The 16,545-nt window shown below is 42.2% G+C and overlaps 1 protein-coding gene across 1 annotated transcript in view; it reads left to right on the top strand.

Annotated features, from left to right (window-relative positions):
- KIAA1210 (KIAA1210 ortholog) overlaps positions 1-16,545 on the top strand; it is a 118,350-nt gene that overhangs the window by 22,797 nt on the left and 79,008 nt on the right. The gene's annotated exons all lie outside the window — the stretch shown is intronic.

Raw genomic sequence — 16,545 nt, 5'->3', positions numbered from 1 at the left:
CCACTGAGTTGCAGGAGCTGGGGAGGCGGTACAGACAGCGCCCTGGAGAGCCAGTCTCGGCTTGGCTACTACGTTTATGGGATGAGGGAGCAGACAACATTATATGCTCCCAAGGCGAGATGGAAAAGCTAGCCTTCGTGACAGTGCATCCGTCCCTGCAAGAAAGGTTATGGAACTGCCATAGGTTGGCCCAAAACCAGGGCAACCATTCTCTAATGGAGTGGCTCACTGCTGTGGTACGCACAGTATGGGGACAGGCTGGCGAGCTGCCAGACACTGTGAGTCAATGGCAGTCATATACAGAACTTACTCAAATTATCCATGAAATGGGTATGAGACATGCTATGTTCAACCCTAATATGTGGGGGCCGGATGACGAGCTTTTTACAGCCAGCATGAGAGATCCCGTTTTGGATACTGCACCTGCGAGTGCTTTTGGATCCTTGGTTGCCATTCTTATGCCCTATGTGGGGCGGCAGATCCATGAAGTTACCACCATCATGGCCACCCTTGGGGATGTTGAAAGCCGGCGGCAAGGGAAGTTAAGACAGGAGGTCCGAGAAATCAAGGCCTGGAAGCCCAAGTCAAAAGTAAGGGGGCGAGGTCGCAGCTCTTCAGAGAGTAACACACATGCGATGTGGCGTGATCTCGTGGCACCAGGGGTTGATCAGGAAAAAAATAGACCAACAACCCAATGCACTCTCGTTAGAACTTTGGAAACAGCTGCGTCCGGAACAGCAATTCCGGCGAAGCCTAAAGGAGAAGTCTGGGAAAGTGAAACCCTTGACCTTCCAAGACTTCATGCAGCCACTTGAGGCTGACTCCTTTCAGCTTGATTAGGGGTGGGGCCAAGGTACCCAGTCAGAGGGGATGAGCGGGGACCAGAGGCCCCACGCGGAACTGTCCATATATTGGTCCCCTTCTAATGTGCAGAGAGATTTGGCCCTAGTTGACACCAGTGCAGACTGCAATCTTATCTGTGGGAACCCAGGACTGTTCCCTGGACAAGCAATCTGCATTGAAGGCTATGGGGGAAAGACTGTGGCAATAAAAGCTGTTTCCTTACCACTGGGTATAGGAAGGCTTCCCTTCCATACCTACAAGGTGTATGTCTCTCCCGTTCAAGAATATATTCTAGGTGGACATGCTACATGGCCTCAGTTTACAGACGTTGATTGGAGAGTTTCGTCTCCAGATCCGAGTGGTGAAAGCAGTGACACGTGTGCATGCTCACCACCCTCCTCAAGTGTGGCTGCAGTGCGTAGTTACAGTGCAACAGTACTGCCTGCAGGAGGGCAGGAGGAGATTGGTTGTACAATATTGGAATTGGAGAAGGCACATATTGTGAGGCCAATGCACAGTCCCTTGAACTCCCCAATATGGCCTGTCAAGAAGCCAGATGGGACCTGGCAAATGACTGTGGACTACAGGCAGTTAAATAAGGTGACACCACCTTTGCAAGCTGCAGTGCCTTCAAGTCACAATTTGATGGATCGTCTGACTGTCTGCCTGAGAATGTATCACTATGTAGTGGACTTGGCTAATGCTTTTTTCTCCATTGACATTGCACCAAAGCATCAAGAGCAGTTTCCTTTTACTTGGGATGGGAGGCAGTGGACTTTTCAAGTATTCCCACAAGGATAATTGCGCAGCCGCACTATCTGCCACAGGCTCGTAGCCCAGGACTTGGCACAGTGGGATCACACGTCCTCTGTGATCTTGTTTCACTATGTTGATGACATATTACTAACTTCTGATTCTCTTCCAGATTTAGAGCAAGCAGCTCCCTCTCTTCTCTGCCACCTGAAGTCACATGGCTGGGCAGTGAATAAGGAAAAGGTCCAAGGCCCTGGCTTATCCGTCAAGTTTTTGGGTGTTGTGTGGTCGGGTAAGACAAAGGTCATACCTGAGGCAATTATTGACAAAATACAAGCCTTTCCCTGGCCGACCAAGGTATCTCAACTGCTGGGGTATTGGCAGGTGTTTTTACCCCATTTAGCACAAATGGCAAGGCCGTTGTATAACATGATAAAAAAGGGGGCCTCATGGGATTGGACAGAGGCTATAGAGCAAGGCTTGGTTGCCACAAAACAGGCAATGCAGGAGTCACAGGCTCTGCAAGTAGTAGACCCTGGCCGCCCATTTGAACTTGATGTTCTTGTAACCCAAGAGGGGTACGGTTGGGGCCTCTGGCAATGGCAGGAGCGTCCCTGGTTGCCAGTGGGATTTTGGTTCCAATTGTGGAAAGAAGCAGAAGTCCGCTACTCTCTAATAGAAAAACAGTTCACTGCTGTGTATGCAGCCTTAGTGGCCACAGAAGCCATCACAGGAATGGCACGGGTGTTGGTTCGAACAACATATCCCGTCCAGGGGTGGGTCCGTACATAGACCTAGGGACCTAAAATGGCAGTGGCACAGACCACCACCCTTGCCAAGTGGGGTGCCTACTTGGAGAAATGTAGCACCCTTAGTTCAAGCCCTTTGAACACAGAGTTACAACAGGTCCTGGGGCCTGTGGAGCTTGTAGCCCAGGCTGAGCCAAGCGCTCTGCATAGAGGGGAGGACTTGGAGCCCTCACCCTACAGAGAAGGACAGTCCCCAGTAGCTGAAGATGCCTGGTATACTGATGGTTCTAGCTGGGGAGCTGCAGCCATTTTGACGGCTATTGGTGTGCAGCCCAAAACAGACACCATTTGGTTTGACACTGGATGGGCCAGAGTAGCCAGTGGGCTGAATTATGGGCTGTGTGGATGGTAATCAGCCACGAGCCCGGGCCCCTAGTTATTTGTACTGACAGCTGGGCGGTGTTCCGGGGCCTAACATTGTGGCTCCCTACGCGGAAACACCAAAACTGGTTGGTAGGACACCATCCACTGTGGGGTCAAGCCAAGTGTCAGGACCTCTGGGACCTAGGGCCGAGAAAGGAGGTGACCCTAATGCATGTCAGAGGTCACTCCCCCTTAGTGTCCACAGGCAATAATGAAGCAGATGCTCTAGCACGGGTCCGATGGTTAGAACAGGCCCCTGCCACTGATGTGGCCCATTGGCTGCATAGGAAATTGCAGCACGCTGGAAGCCGAACCATGTGGCAGGTGAGCAGACACTGGGGCCTGCCTTTGAAATGGCAAGAGATAGCAGATGCCTGCTATGACTGTGCCGTCTGAGCCCCTAAAGGTGGGGGCTCCCCTGGGAAACAGCAGATTATGCGAGGGAGGGTGCCCCTCGCTCGCTGGCAAGTGGATTACATTCGACCCGTGCCTAAGGCCTGCAATGCAATGTATGCATTCACAGAAGTGGACACTGCTATGGGGTGGATGTTTGCTTGGCCCTGTCTGGCTGTGGATCAGTGGCATACAGTGGTCGCTCTTACATGGCTGTGCGCCCTTTATGGGTGCCCCCAAGTCATTGAAAGTGACAGGGATACTCATTTTATGGGGTAAGAAGTGCAGCACTGGGCTGCCAGAATGGACGTACAATGGTTGTTTCATACCCTGTAGAATCCACAAACAGCTGGCATGATTGAACGTTACAACGGACTTTTGAAACAAGGTCTCTGGGTGTCAAAACACCCTCCCACGATGCGTGACTGGGCCTCGTGTCTATGGGACATCTTGAGAATCCTGAATGAGAGACCACGGAAAGGAGGGCCAGCATCAGTAGAGGCTCTGCTACATGGAATGGCTGCTCCCATTCAGTTATAGGTTACCACAAGTGAGACTCTGTTAAAGCCAGGCTATGGCAGAAATGGAAACACTTTGCTGCCAGCACCCACATGCCTGAAAACAGGGAAACGGCAGCAATGGACTTGGCACTGGTGGGTCAAAAGCCCCCCCCCCACTGTCGGTGTTTGGGCCTGATAGCCCCATGGGGGGCTGGTTTGACCCATGATTTGCAAGTGACGCCAGGGGTGGTGGCCAAATGGCCACTGCAAGTGACTGTGGTATATGGAGGTCCCGATGCCGGGATGATTTTGCGAGGAATCTATGTGCTCTCACTATGGCCTATTATGGAGTCCCCTGTTCTGCTACCTGTTGAAACTACGCAAGGGAACCCAAGCACTGCCATAAAGTTCTGGTACCACAAACTGGGAAAGGTGCCAGTGGCAGCGGCCCTCCTTTCCCTGGACAAAAAGCTAGCGTGTATCCTTCCGGATGGAAGGGATTTGCCATTGTTGTTTCCTAGGACTACTATTTCTTTCTGCCCGTAGGTGCCTATAGGCTAATGCAACACAGGGCCCCACATGGAAGAGGCTTGTTGCGTAGATTGTGAGGCGAGATCCTGGAGGGGTGGAGTGTGGTGACAGAGTCTGAGAGAGCAGTTTCCAGGCTCTCGGCCTCACGTGGAAAGGTGCTGGCTCAGTTATTAGGTAGCCATCAGCTGTAATGAGATGGCCATCTGCTGTGGCTGGGTGGCCATCAGCTGTTACCACTGAGCCATTAGCCTCTAATATAACTGCCGTGGCTATGCTAGGGGGTTGGTTGGTTGGCAGAGAAGTGGACGGTGGATTGCGTATCATGTGGTTCCTGCTTCCTGTGTCTCCAACCCAGCCACCAGCAAGACTATAGTGCTATGACTCCCCTATCTATGGCTCCATGGATGTTCCTTTCTGGTCTCACCATATCCTGCATTCTTGTGTGGTGAGCGGGTCCAGAGACCCCACATGACAGTGGTTCCTGTCTTCAAGGTGATATCAGCTATGACAGAGGTATGTGCAAAGAGGTGAGAGAATGGAGTGTGGATGGTAACATTTGAGCTGGGTCTTGAAGAATGTGTAGGATTTCAAGGATGAGGGGGTTAAGGACATGGTATTTTAGGTCAAGTGGACAGCTTGTGCAGAGCACAGAGAATGTGAAAGAACCTGTTGTGTTTAGAGAATGACTAGTGATTCTGGGAGACCAGAACATGGAGGTGTGAGTGGGGGTATACTGCTAATAGAATGGAGGAGGGCAGAAAACACCAGATTATGGAGGGCCTTGAGTGTTAAGAACTTTGCTTTCATCCTGCAGGCAGCAGGAAGTTGGTGAACTAGTTTAAGCAGGGGAGGCTCATGGTCAATTTTGGAAAGAACACTGTGACTTTTTTTTGAGATACCATTGAAGTGACAGTGGTTTTTTTTTTTGCTAAATATCATAAATAAAGTTATAGACCAGAGGAGGCAGCCCCAAGGCCACTGTTAAAGAGTTCTGGGATAATTAAGAAACAAATTAATTTTAAACTTATGTTAGTCATAATGAGACACATGAAAGCAATACAATGATCCTTCTATAAGGAGATTCTTGGGAAGCAAAACTCTGGTTGTTAAAGTCAGCCTGAGGGCAAAAGGAAAGAGGTTTTACCTGTGGTGGAGACTGTAAAGTAGGAGGAGGCAGGGTGTCTGTTCCTGAAACCCCCTCCAGCCCAGCTGAGTGGGGCTCCACACCCAGAGGTCTCATGGCTGGATCACCTGGGAATTCACTTTATTGACCAAGGGCAAGAGGGTTCCAAGAGTACTTGGTTCTGCACTTGTGAATAATCTTGGGGTGGGGCTCACCTTGCTGGGAGGGAAGTCAAGTTCTGCTAAGTTGGGAAAAAAAGAGATTCCTCTCCTAGGACAAGTTTTCCTCTGCCTCCTATAGCATGCCTCTACTTCTAAGAAATTGCTGACCACAAAGATGGTTCTTACATTACTTCCCCTTCTTTTATTGAAATTAGGTATTCATTCAACAAACATTTATTGAGTTCCTGGTATGTGCCAGGTACCATTCTAGGTTCTAGGAGATCCAGTGATGAACAAAATAAGCAAGGTCTCTTCCTTTAATGGATGTTATATTCTAGTAGAGGAACAGACAAGAAACCAGTAATCAAATTAATATAGAGTATATTTTCAGGTAGTGATCTGTGCTATGAAAATGTTGATGAAGGATGATATACTAGAGAAAGACTTGGAGGGCTTTAACTAGGATGATCATGGAGGTCCTTTCTGGGAGGTGACATTTGAGCTGACTTGAATGCTACAAAGGAGTCAACCATGCAACTAGTTCGGGAAAGTGTCCTCTAGGCAGAGGGAGCAGCAAAAAAGACCCTGAGATTGAAATGGGAGGAATGTGTTGGGGGTTAGTAAGAAGGCAGTGAGGCTGGAGTGGAGGGAGAAAGTGGAAGGGTATCAGAATCAATGGTCAGTGGGACATGGGTATAGGGTCAGATCACATAAAGCCCAAGGTAAGGAGTGGGGATTTGCTCTGAATGTGAAGGCAAGGCACTGGGAGGGTTTGACCAGAGGGCTGACATGACAGATGTGGCTGCTTTGTGGAGAATAGAGAGGCAAAGATGGAAGCAGGGAGACCAGTTATTGCAATGATCCAGCAACAAGATAACAGCGGTTCAAATAAGGCAAGAAATGGTTGGATTACAGAAATGTACTGAAGGAAGAGTCATAAGATTCACTGTTTTTTTTTTCTTCTTTTTTTATTAGTTTCAGGTGCACAAGACAAAGCAAAACTTAGACGTTTATCATTTATATCCCTCACACTGTGTGAACCTCCCCCCCCCATCCACTATCCCTCTGTACGTTCCCCAAATTAATTTTCAAAACCCCGTGGTCCCCCTTGGCGGGGGGTGGGGGGTGGGAGATGAGGGTAAGGGGGATCGAATATATGGTGATGGAAGGAGAACTGACTCTGGGTGATGAACACACAATGGGATTTATAGATGATGTAATACAGAATTGTACACCTGAAATCTATGTAATTTTACTAACAATTGTCACCCCAATAAATTTAATAAAAAAAACAAAACAAAAAAAAAAACACCCCGTGGTCATCTTGTGGTTACCGATTATTTTCTAAACCTCTCACCTTCCCCTTATCCCCACCCCCCGCCCCTCTAGCAACCCTCTGTTTTTCCTCCATGTTTCCAAAACTGTCTCTGATTAGTTCATTCACTTATTCTTTTCTTTAGATTCCGCATATAAGTGAGATCATATGGTATTTGTCTTTCTCTGTCTGACTTATTTCACTTAACATAATGTTCTCTAGGTCCATCCATGTTGTTGCAAATGGTAAGATTTCTTTCTTCTTTATGGCTGCGTAATACTCCATTGTATAAATGTACCACAGTTTCTTAATCCAGTCATCTACCGATGGGCATTTCAGTTGTTTCCAGGTCTTGGCTATTGTGTATAGTGCTGCAATAAACATAGGAGTGCATAAAGATTTTTGAATTAGAGTTTTGGATTTCTCCGGGTAGATACTTAGGAGTGGGATTGCTGGATCATAAGGTAGTTCCATTTTCAGATTTTTGAGATACCTCCATACTGTTTTCCATAGTGGCGCGAGAGAAGTAAGAGAAAAAATAAACATGTGGGATTACATCAAACTAAAAAGCTTTTTCACAGCAAAGGAAACCATCAGTGAAACAAAAAAGGATCCTACTGAATGGGAAAAAATATTTGCCAATGATATATATCTGATAAGGGGTTCATATCACAAATTATAAAATACTCATTCAACTCAACTCCAAAAAAACAAACAACCCAATTAAAAAATGGGCAGAGGACATGAAGAGACATTTTTCTAAAAAGGACATACAGATGGCAAACGGACATATGAAGAAATGCTCAACCTCACTAAACATCAGAGAAATGCACATAAGATTCACTGTTGAATTAGATGTGGCGTGGCAGGGTAAGAGAGGAATCAATGACTCCTAGGTTTTAGTCTGAGCATCTGGTTAGTGGCATTTTCTGAGATGAGGATAACTTGGGGAAGACTGAGTGTGAGGGGAACCAAGAGTTCAATATGCACTGTGACGTGGAGATGGTAGCTGGGCAGTTGGTTATAGGAATATGGAGTTTAGGGAAGAGGTCCAGTCTAGAGATAGAGATTATGGAGTCCAGAGAGTAGAGACAATATTTAAAGCCTGAATGAGGTCATCTAGGATATGGTAGCCACTAGACATGTGTGTCTATTTAGCACCTGAAATGTGACTAGCCCAAATTGAGATGTGATGTACATGTAAAATACACACCAGATTTCAAAGACTTAGCATAACAAATGTAAAATATCTCATTGATATTATATTTATAATAATTTCCTATTAAAATTATAATATTTTGGTTCTATTGCGTTAAATAAAATTACTAAAAGCAACATCATTTGCTTCTTTTTGCTTTTTAAAATGTGGCTACTAGAAAATTAACAATTACATACGTGGCTTGCAATTGTGGCTCACAGTAACATTTCTATCTAATGGCACTGATCTAGGAAATGATTTTAGGTAAACAAGAGGGCCAAGGACAGAGCTCCCAGGTGCTACAATGTTTCAAATTCAGGGAGACGAGAAAACACAACAAAGGAGATTGAGAAGGTACAACCAATGAGGAAAATTAGGGGAGTGTGGTGTTTGTAATGAAGGCAAGTGATAAAATTATTCAAAAGGAGGGAGTGTCAGATGCTTCTGGGATGTCAAGTAAATGACGGTTGGATTTAACAAGAGCAGTTTTGGTGGAGTGCTTTGGAAGCTGTTCGATCTGGAAGCCTGATTAGAAAGAGCTTGAGAATAAGAAGTGAAGACATAAAGAGAGTAAGTATAGAAAACTCATTTGAATTTTGTTTTGAAGAGATGCAGAGAAATGGGGTGGTAACGGGAAGAGGATTTTGAATCAAGGGGAGGTTTCTGTGTTTTGTTGTGGGTGTTGGTTTATTTGTTTAGAAGGAGAGACAGCTCAGCTGATGGTGATGCTATCCTCAGAATCTTAGGATTCAGTTGGGGAAATAGGGCAAGTATGACAGAAAGAATTTGAGACAGTCTAAACTCAAGAGTTAGTTAAATGGAATGTTAGTTAAATGGAATGATTCTATTAGTGCTCTAAGGATTCAGATGCTGCCAAGATGCCGCCTTTCTTTGCTCTCCCTTCAGTCTTTCATACTTTTTCTCTTTGGTTGTTGTTTCCCTTTCTTCTACTTCTGACAGCGGTGGGTCAAGGACAGTGCTATCTTGCCATGGCCTGGTATTTTGGAAAACAGCCTCCTTTTTCACGAGCTTCTCTAAAGCTCAGAGACAGTTTATTTCCCCAATGGTGGGAGTGCTGCCATATTTATTAAGATGGTCCAGAAACTCACCAGTAATAGTCCAAGGAATGCTTCTGGTCTCCCTCTGCATTTCTGAGGGGACTTTGAATTTTCCAACCCCTTTGCTTTTTCCAGATCTCCAGATGAAGTGTGTGTATGTGTATGTGTGTATGTGTGTGTGTGTGTGTGTGTGTGTATGTGTGTGTTTGTGTGTGTGTGTGTGAGCATTGTGAACTAGTGAGCATTGTGTGCGCCTGGGGCTAAGTCATCTTCAGGCAGAATTGTGATATTGACTCATAGAGTTTGAGTGACTTGAACAAAGTGTCAATACCTTTCAGCCAAAGCCGACCAGGAACACACCAGCTGTTTCACAAGATGGGTTTATTCCTCATTGCAGCAAGAAAGAACACACACCTTGAGGAACCATAGGACGTCTCAGTGAAAGTCTGAAGCCATCCTGACACCAAGACCCTGTCAGCTCTCATTTTGGTTTGGAATCTTTTGCTTTCCAAGGCCTCAGTCACTCTTTGTTTTTAATTAAAGTTTATTGGGGTGACAATTATTAGTAAAGTTACATGGATTTCAGGTGTACAGTTATGTATTGCATCATGTATAAATCACGTTGTGTGTTCACCACCCATAGTCAGTTCTCCTTCCATCACCGTATATTTGATCCCCCTTTACCCTCATCTCCCACCCCCCTCCCCCCTTAGCCTCTGGTAACCACTAAACTATTGTCTGTGTCTATGAGTTTTTGTATTCATGTGTCTGTCTTGTTCTTTTGTTGTTTTTGGTTCATATGTCATATATCAGTGAAATCATGTGCTTCTCGGCTTTTTCTGTCTGACTTATTTCGCTTAGCATTATAATTTCAAGATCCATCCATGTTGTCACAAATGGTCCTATTTCATCTTCTCTAACCACCGAATAGTATTCCATTGTGTATATATACCACGACTTCTTTATCCATTCATCTATTGAAGGATATTTTGGTTGTTTCCATGTCTTGGCCACCGTAAACAAAGCTGCAATGAACATTGGAGCACACGTCTCTTTATGGATAAATGTTTTCAGATTCTTTGGGTAGATACCCAGGAGAGGTATTGCTGGGTCATATGGCAATTCTATTCGTAATTTTTGGAGGAACCTCCACACTGCCTTCCATAGCGGCTGCACCAATCTGCATTCCCACCAACAGTGTATGAGGGTTCCTTTTTCTCCACAGCCTCTCCAACACTTGTTACTATTTCTATTGTTGATGATAGCCATTCTGACTGGGGTGAGGTGATATATCATTGTGGTTTTTATTTGCATTTCTCTGATGATTAGTGATGTTGAGCATTTTTTCATGTATCTATTTGCAATTTGTATGTCCTTTTTGGAGAAATGTCTCATCTGCCATTTTTCAATTGGTATTTTTTTTTTCCGGTTGTTGAGTTATATGAGTTCTTCGTATATTTTGGATATCAGCCCCTTATCGGAGGCACTGTTTGCAAAAATCTTCTCCCATTCAGTTGGTTGCCTCTTTATTTTGTCAATGTTTCTTTAGCTGCGCAAAAGCTTTTAAGTTTCATATAGTCCCATTCGTTTATTTCAGCTTTTACTTCCATTGCCTTTGGAGTCAAATTCATAAAATGCTCTTTGAACCCATGGTCCATAAGTTTAGTACCTATGTTTTAGTCTATGCAGTTTATGGTTTCAGGTCTTATGCTTAAGTCTTTGATCCATTTTGAATTAATTTTGGTACATGGTGAAAGATAGCAGTCCAGTTTCACTCTTTTGCACATGGCAATCCAATTCTGCCAGCACCATTTATTGAGCAGGCTGTCTTTTCTCCACTGTATGTTTTTTGCTTCTTTGTCAAAAATTATCCGTCCATATTTATGTGGTTTTATTTCTGTGTTCTCAATTCTATTCCATTGGTCTATGTGTCTGTTTTTCTGCCAATACCATGCTGTTTTGATTATTGTAGCCCCATAGTACAAGCTAAAGTCAAGGAGTGTGATACCTCCAGTATTGTTCTTTTTTCTTAAGATTGCTTTGGCTATTCGGGGTCTTTTGTGGTTACAAACAAATCTGATGATTTTTGTTCTATTTCTTTCAAAATTGCCATTGGGATTTTGATGGTGATTGCATTAAATCTGCGTATTGCTTTAGGTAATATGACCATTTTAACTATGTTGATTCTTCCAATCCATGAGCACAGAATGTCTTTCCATTTCTTTGGGTCTTCTTCAATTTCTTTTAAAAATGTCTTATAATTTTTAGCATGTAGGTCTTTCACATCCTTGGTTAAGTTTATTCCTAGGCATTTTATTCTTTTTGCTGCAATTGCGAAAGGAATTGTTTTTTGTATTTCTCTTTCTGAGATTTCATTGTTAGTATATAGGAAAGCAATGGACTTTTGTACATTGATTTTGTAGCCAGCAACTTTACTGTATTCGTTGATTGTTTCTAATAGCTTTTTGGTGGAGTCTTTAGGGTTTTCTGTATATAGCATCATGTCATCTGCAAAGAGTGACCCTTTAACTTCTTCATTCCCAATTTGGATGCTTTTTGTTTCTTTCTCTTGCCTGATTTCTCTGGCAAAGACTTCCAACACTACGTTGAAAAGCAGAGGTGATAGGGGACAGGTCTGTCATGTTTCTGAATGTAGAGCAAGGGCTTCAGTTTTTCACTGTTAATTATGAGATTAGCTGAGGGTTTGTCATATATGGCCTTTATTATGTTAAGGTATTTTCCTTCTATACCTATTTTATTAAGTGTTTAATCATAAATGGATGTTGTATTTTGTCAAGTGCTTTTTGTGCATCAATTCATATAAGCATATGCATTTTGTCCTTTATTTTGTTTATGTGATGTATCACATTGATGGATTTGCAGATGTTGAAGCATCCTTGTGCCTCTGGGATGAACCCTACTTGGCCGTGATGAGTAATCTTTTTAATGCATCGTTGCGTTCGATTAGCTAGAATTTTGTTTAGGATATTTGCATCTGTATTCATCAGAAATATTGGTCTGTAGTTCTCTTTTTTTGTGTTATCCTTGCCAGGTTTTGGTATCAGGGTAATGTTGGCCTCATAAAATGAGTTAGGGAGCACGGTCTCTTCTTCAATTTTTTGGAAGAGTTTGAGCAGGGTTGGTATTAGAATCTCTTTGAAGGTTTGGTAGAATTCACTAGTGAAGCCATCTGGTCCTGGACTTTTGCTTTTGGGAAGGTTTTAGATGACTGGTTCAATTTCGTTACTGGTGATCAGTCTGTTTAGATTTTCTGGTTCGTCATTGTTCAGCGTAGGAAGGCTATATGTTTCTAAGAAGTTGTTCATTTCTTCTAGGTTATTGAATTTGGTGGCATATAGTCCTTCATAGTATTCTTGGATCATCCTTTGTATTTCTGTGGCATCCACGATAACTTCCCCTTTTCATTTCTGATTTTGTTTATTTGTGTCTTCTCTTTTTTTTTATTTTAGTGAGTCTAGCCAAGGGTTTGTCAATTTTGTTAATCTTTTCAAAGAAACAGCACTTTGTCACATTAATTTTTTCTATTCTTGTTTTGTTCTCTATTTCATTTAGTTCTCCTCTGATTTTTATTATTTTCTTTATTCTGCTGACATTTCATTTGTTCTTCTTTTTCTAGTTCTTTAAGGTGTAACATGAGGTTATCTATTTGGGATTTTTTCTTGTTTCTTGAGATAAGCCCATAATGATATATTTTCCCTCTTAAAACTTCTTTCGGTGCATCCCAAAATTTTGTTAGGATGTATTTTCATACTCATTTGTTTCTATGTATCTTTTTATCTCTCCTCTAATTTCTTCTTTGACCCAGTCATTGTTTAAAAGTATGTTGTTTAATCTCCACGTATTTGTGTTTTTTCCTGCTTTGTTTTTGCAGTTGATATCCAATTTCAAAGCCTTGTGATCAGAGAATATGCTTGGTATGATTTCAATCTTCTTAAATTTGCCGAGGCTAGTTTTATGTCCCAATATATGGTCTATCCTTGAGAATGTTCCATGTACACTAGAAAAAAATGTATAGTGATGTTCTAGGATGAAGTGCTCTATATATGTAAATTATGTCCATTTCATCTAATGTGTCATTTACTGCTGCTATTTCATTTTTTATTTTCTGTTTGAATGGTTTAGCCATAGCTCTCATTGATATATTTAGGTCCCGTAGTGTAATTGTGTTTTGGTCAATTTCTCCCTTTAGTTCTGTTAATCGTTGCTTGGTATATTTCGGTGCTCCCTGATTGGGGGCATAAATATTGATGACTGTTAGGTCTGCTTGTTGTATAGTCCCCTTTATCATTATGAAATGTCCATCTTTTCTCTTGTAACCTTTTTTACCCAGAAGTCTGTTTCGTCTGATATCAGTATAGCTGCACCTGATTTTCTCTGGATACCATTTGCTTGGAGTGTCAATTTCCACCCTTGTACTTTGAGTCTACGCTTGTCCTTGTAGCTGATATGTGTCTCTTGGAGACAGCATATGGTTGGATTTAGTTTTGCGATCCAATCTGCAACTCTGTGCCTTTTCATTCATGAGTTCAGTCCATGTACATTTTAGGGTGATTATTGATATGTGAGGATTTCCTGTCATTCTATCTTTAGTTTTCTGGTAAGACTGTGTCTCCATTGTTTCTTTGTCTTTTTGTTTTTGTCTATTATTTCTGTGTGGTGGTATTCTATGATGTTTTCCCCTGTTTCTTCTCTTATTACGGTATATATTTCAGTTTTGCATTTTTTTTTTTGAGTGGTTACCCTTAAGTTTATGTAAAAAAAGTTTGATATTTAGAGTATTCCATTTTCTTCAGCACGCCTACTTTCTCCATACCCATATTCCGGTTCAGGCCTTTACTCTCCCCCTTTTTATGTTTTAGTTGCCACAAATTGTCCCTGTTGATGGTGGTCAAATAGCCTCCTTTAGTATTTCTTGTAGTGCAGGTTGTGTATTAGAAAATTCCCTCAGCTTCTGTATGTCTGGAAAGGTCTTTATTCTTCCTTCATATCTAAAGGATATCTTTGCTGGGTTTATTATTCTTGGCTCATAATTTCTGTCTTTCAATAGTTTGAATATGTGGTTCCACTCCCTCCTGGCTTGCAGAGTTTCTGCTGAAAAATCTGATGATAATCTAATGGGCTTTCCTTTGTAAGTTACCGTCTTCTTTTCCCTGGCTGCCTTGAGGATTCTTTCTTTGCCATTGATTTATACAGCTTCAATACCGTGTGCCTTGGAAAAGACCTGTTGGGGTTGAGGTAATTAGGTGTTCTATTTGCTTCTTGGATTCGAGGATCCCATTCTTTCCACAAGTTTGGGAAGTTCTCATCAACTATTTGTTTGAATAGAGTCTGTGTTCCTTCTCTCTTTCTTCTCCTTCTGGTATGCCCAGTATTCTTATGTTGTTCTTTCTGATGGAGTCAGAAAGTTCTTGTAGAGTTCTTTCATTTCTTTTACATCTCAAGTCTGTTTCTTCTTCCATCCATGTCATTTCCAGGTTTCTACCTTCAATGTCACTGATTCTTTCCTCCATCTGGTGAACTCTACTACCTAAGCTGGCTATTTCATTCTTAATTTCTTCTATTGAGTTCTTAATCTTCAGAAATTCTATTTGGTTCTTTTTTAAAATTTCAATCTCTTTCGTAAAATTTTCATGTTTTTTTTATTGTGTTTCTGTATTCATTAAACTGCCGATCTGTGTTTTCTTGCATCTCATTGAGTTTTTTCAGAACTACAATCTTGAATTCTCTGTCATTTAAGTCACATGTTTCCATATCTTTAAGTTCCTTTAATGTAGACTTTTTACTTTCTTTCTGAGCTGTCTTGTTGCCTTGGTTATTCATGGCAATTAATGATTTATTTTTTCTCTTCCTAGACATCTACAGGAGTGGGTTCTGCAATAGGTTGATAGGAAGAGTTCTTTCTTTTGTTTTCCAGTACCTTTTTCTAGAATGCTTTATTTTCTCTCCGAATGCAGCCTTTTTTTCTCTGTCACACTGCAGTGTTATGTTTTCTCTGAACTATTCTAGCTCTCACACAATGGGGGGATTCCCTGGAATGAGGGCTTCTCCTTTGTTAATAGTTTGCCTGGATCATACGGCAGCGCGTTCCCGTGGGGATGTGGAGACCTTCTGAACTTCCAAAGCTCTTCTTGCGTCAGATTCAGAGCCAGTTTGTTTCAGCGGCTCTGTTTATTCCTGCAGTTATCTTCCCAGATAGGTGGGGACATGGGTGGGGTGGGTTGTGAGAAGTGGCCCAGATCAATGGCGGTGACCATCACCACAGCCAGTCCTGCTTCCACAGCTCCCTCCCCTTTGCTGGAACTGGTTGGGTTGCGAATCTGTGTCTGCAGACCACAGTTCTCAGAACAGGAAATATTCTGTTATTTTGATCTGACACTGCTTCTGTTCTGCTTCTAGCACTGGTCAGGTGTGGGCAGGGTGAGCTCTGGGATGATTGGGAGGGGGTAGCTAGTCTCAGTGCCTAAGGCTTTCTTTCTCTTGGGCAGTGAGGGCTTAAACCACCGTTTTCCACCTTCTTCCCATAAAAAATGTCAGTCAACATTGGTTTAGAAGGTTTATCAACTGGCATGTTTCCCTAGATTTATCACTGCTAGCTATTACTAGAAGGCTAGGTTGAATGGAAAATTTACAGTTGACTCTTAATTGATTATCTGCACTAATGGAAAAGAGCACAAGAAGAGATAATGCTCCCATGACATAGAATCAGAGCCACGGGAGAATTATCCTTCTGATGGTCACTTTGGTTGTTTCTCATTTTTGGTTACTTAAAACAATGCTGTGATAAACATTCATGCATGTATATATTTGTATTCAAGTGTGAATGTATCTACAGAGTAAAGTTCTAGCAGTGATGCTACTGGATCAAACGATATATGTATTTAAAAAATTTTAATACTGCAAAATTGCTCTTCACAGACCAATTCACACTCCATAATGTATGAGAGTGTCTATTTTCCCCATTCTTGTTAGCAATGGAGCATCATCAAAATTAAAACTTTTTTGACAACCTGATAGGTGAAAATGTTAATTTGATATTTTTATTTACATTTCTTTAATTACAAGTGGCAGTGAGCCAGTCTTTATGTGGTTATTAGATATTTATATTTCTTTTTCTATAAACTATTGTATCTTTTGCCCCTTTTTATACTGAATTGTTTGTCTTTTATCGATTTATGTGTGCTCTTGACAAATTAAGAAAATTGGTACCTCTATCTATATTTGTTGCAAGTATTGTTACCTAGTTTGTTATTCTTCTGTTGACTGTTTACTTTTTGTGGCCAAAGTTATATATTTTTATGTAATCAAATGTCTTAATCTTTTCCTTTATGGCTTATTAATACATTTTTGTCTCCCTGAGTGCACCCATGAATAATAATTGGCCTCCAAAACTAATGGGCCCTAACAGAGCAATAGATCAGGTGTTTTACACTTGTCTTTCTTTGGGGGGGGAGGTAACAGCTTTATGGAGATATAATTC

Source organism: Rhinolophus sinicus, chromosome 18 (assembly GCF_057876585.1).
Source record: "Rhinolophus sinicus isolate RSI-liver-muscle chromosome 18, RSI-T2T, whole genome shotgun sequence".
In the NCBI taxonomy this organism is placed as follows: Eukaryota; Metazoa; Chordata; class Mammalia; order Chiroptera; family Rhinolophidae; genus Rhinolophus; species Rhinolophus sinicus.
Note: the sequence above shows the minus strand (reverse complement) of the source record. Positions and strands in the feature narration are given on the sequence as shown.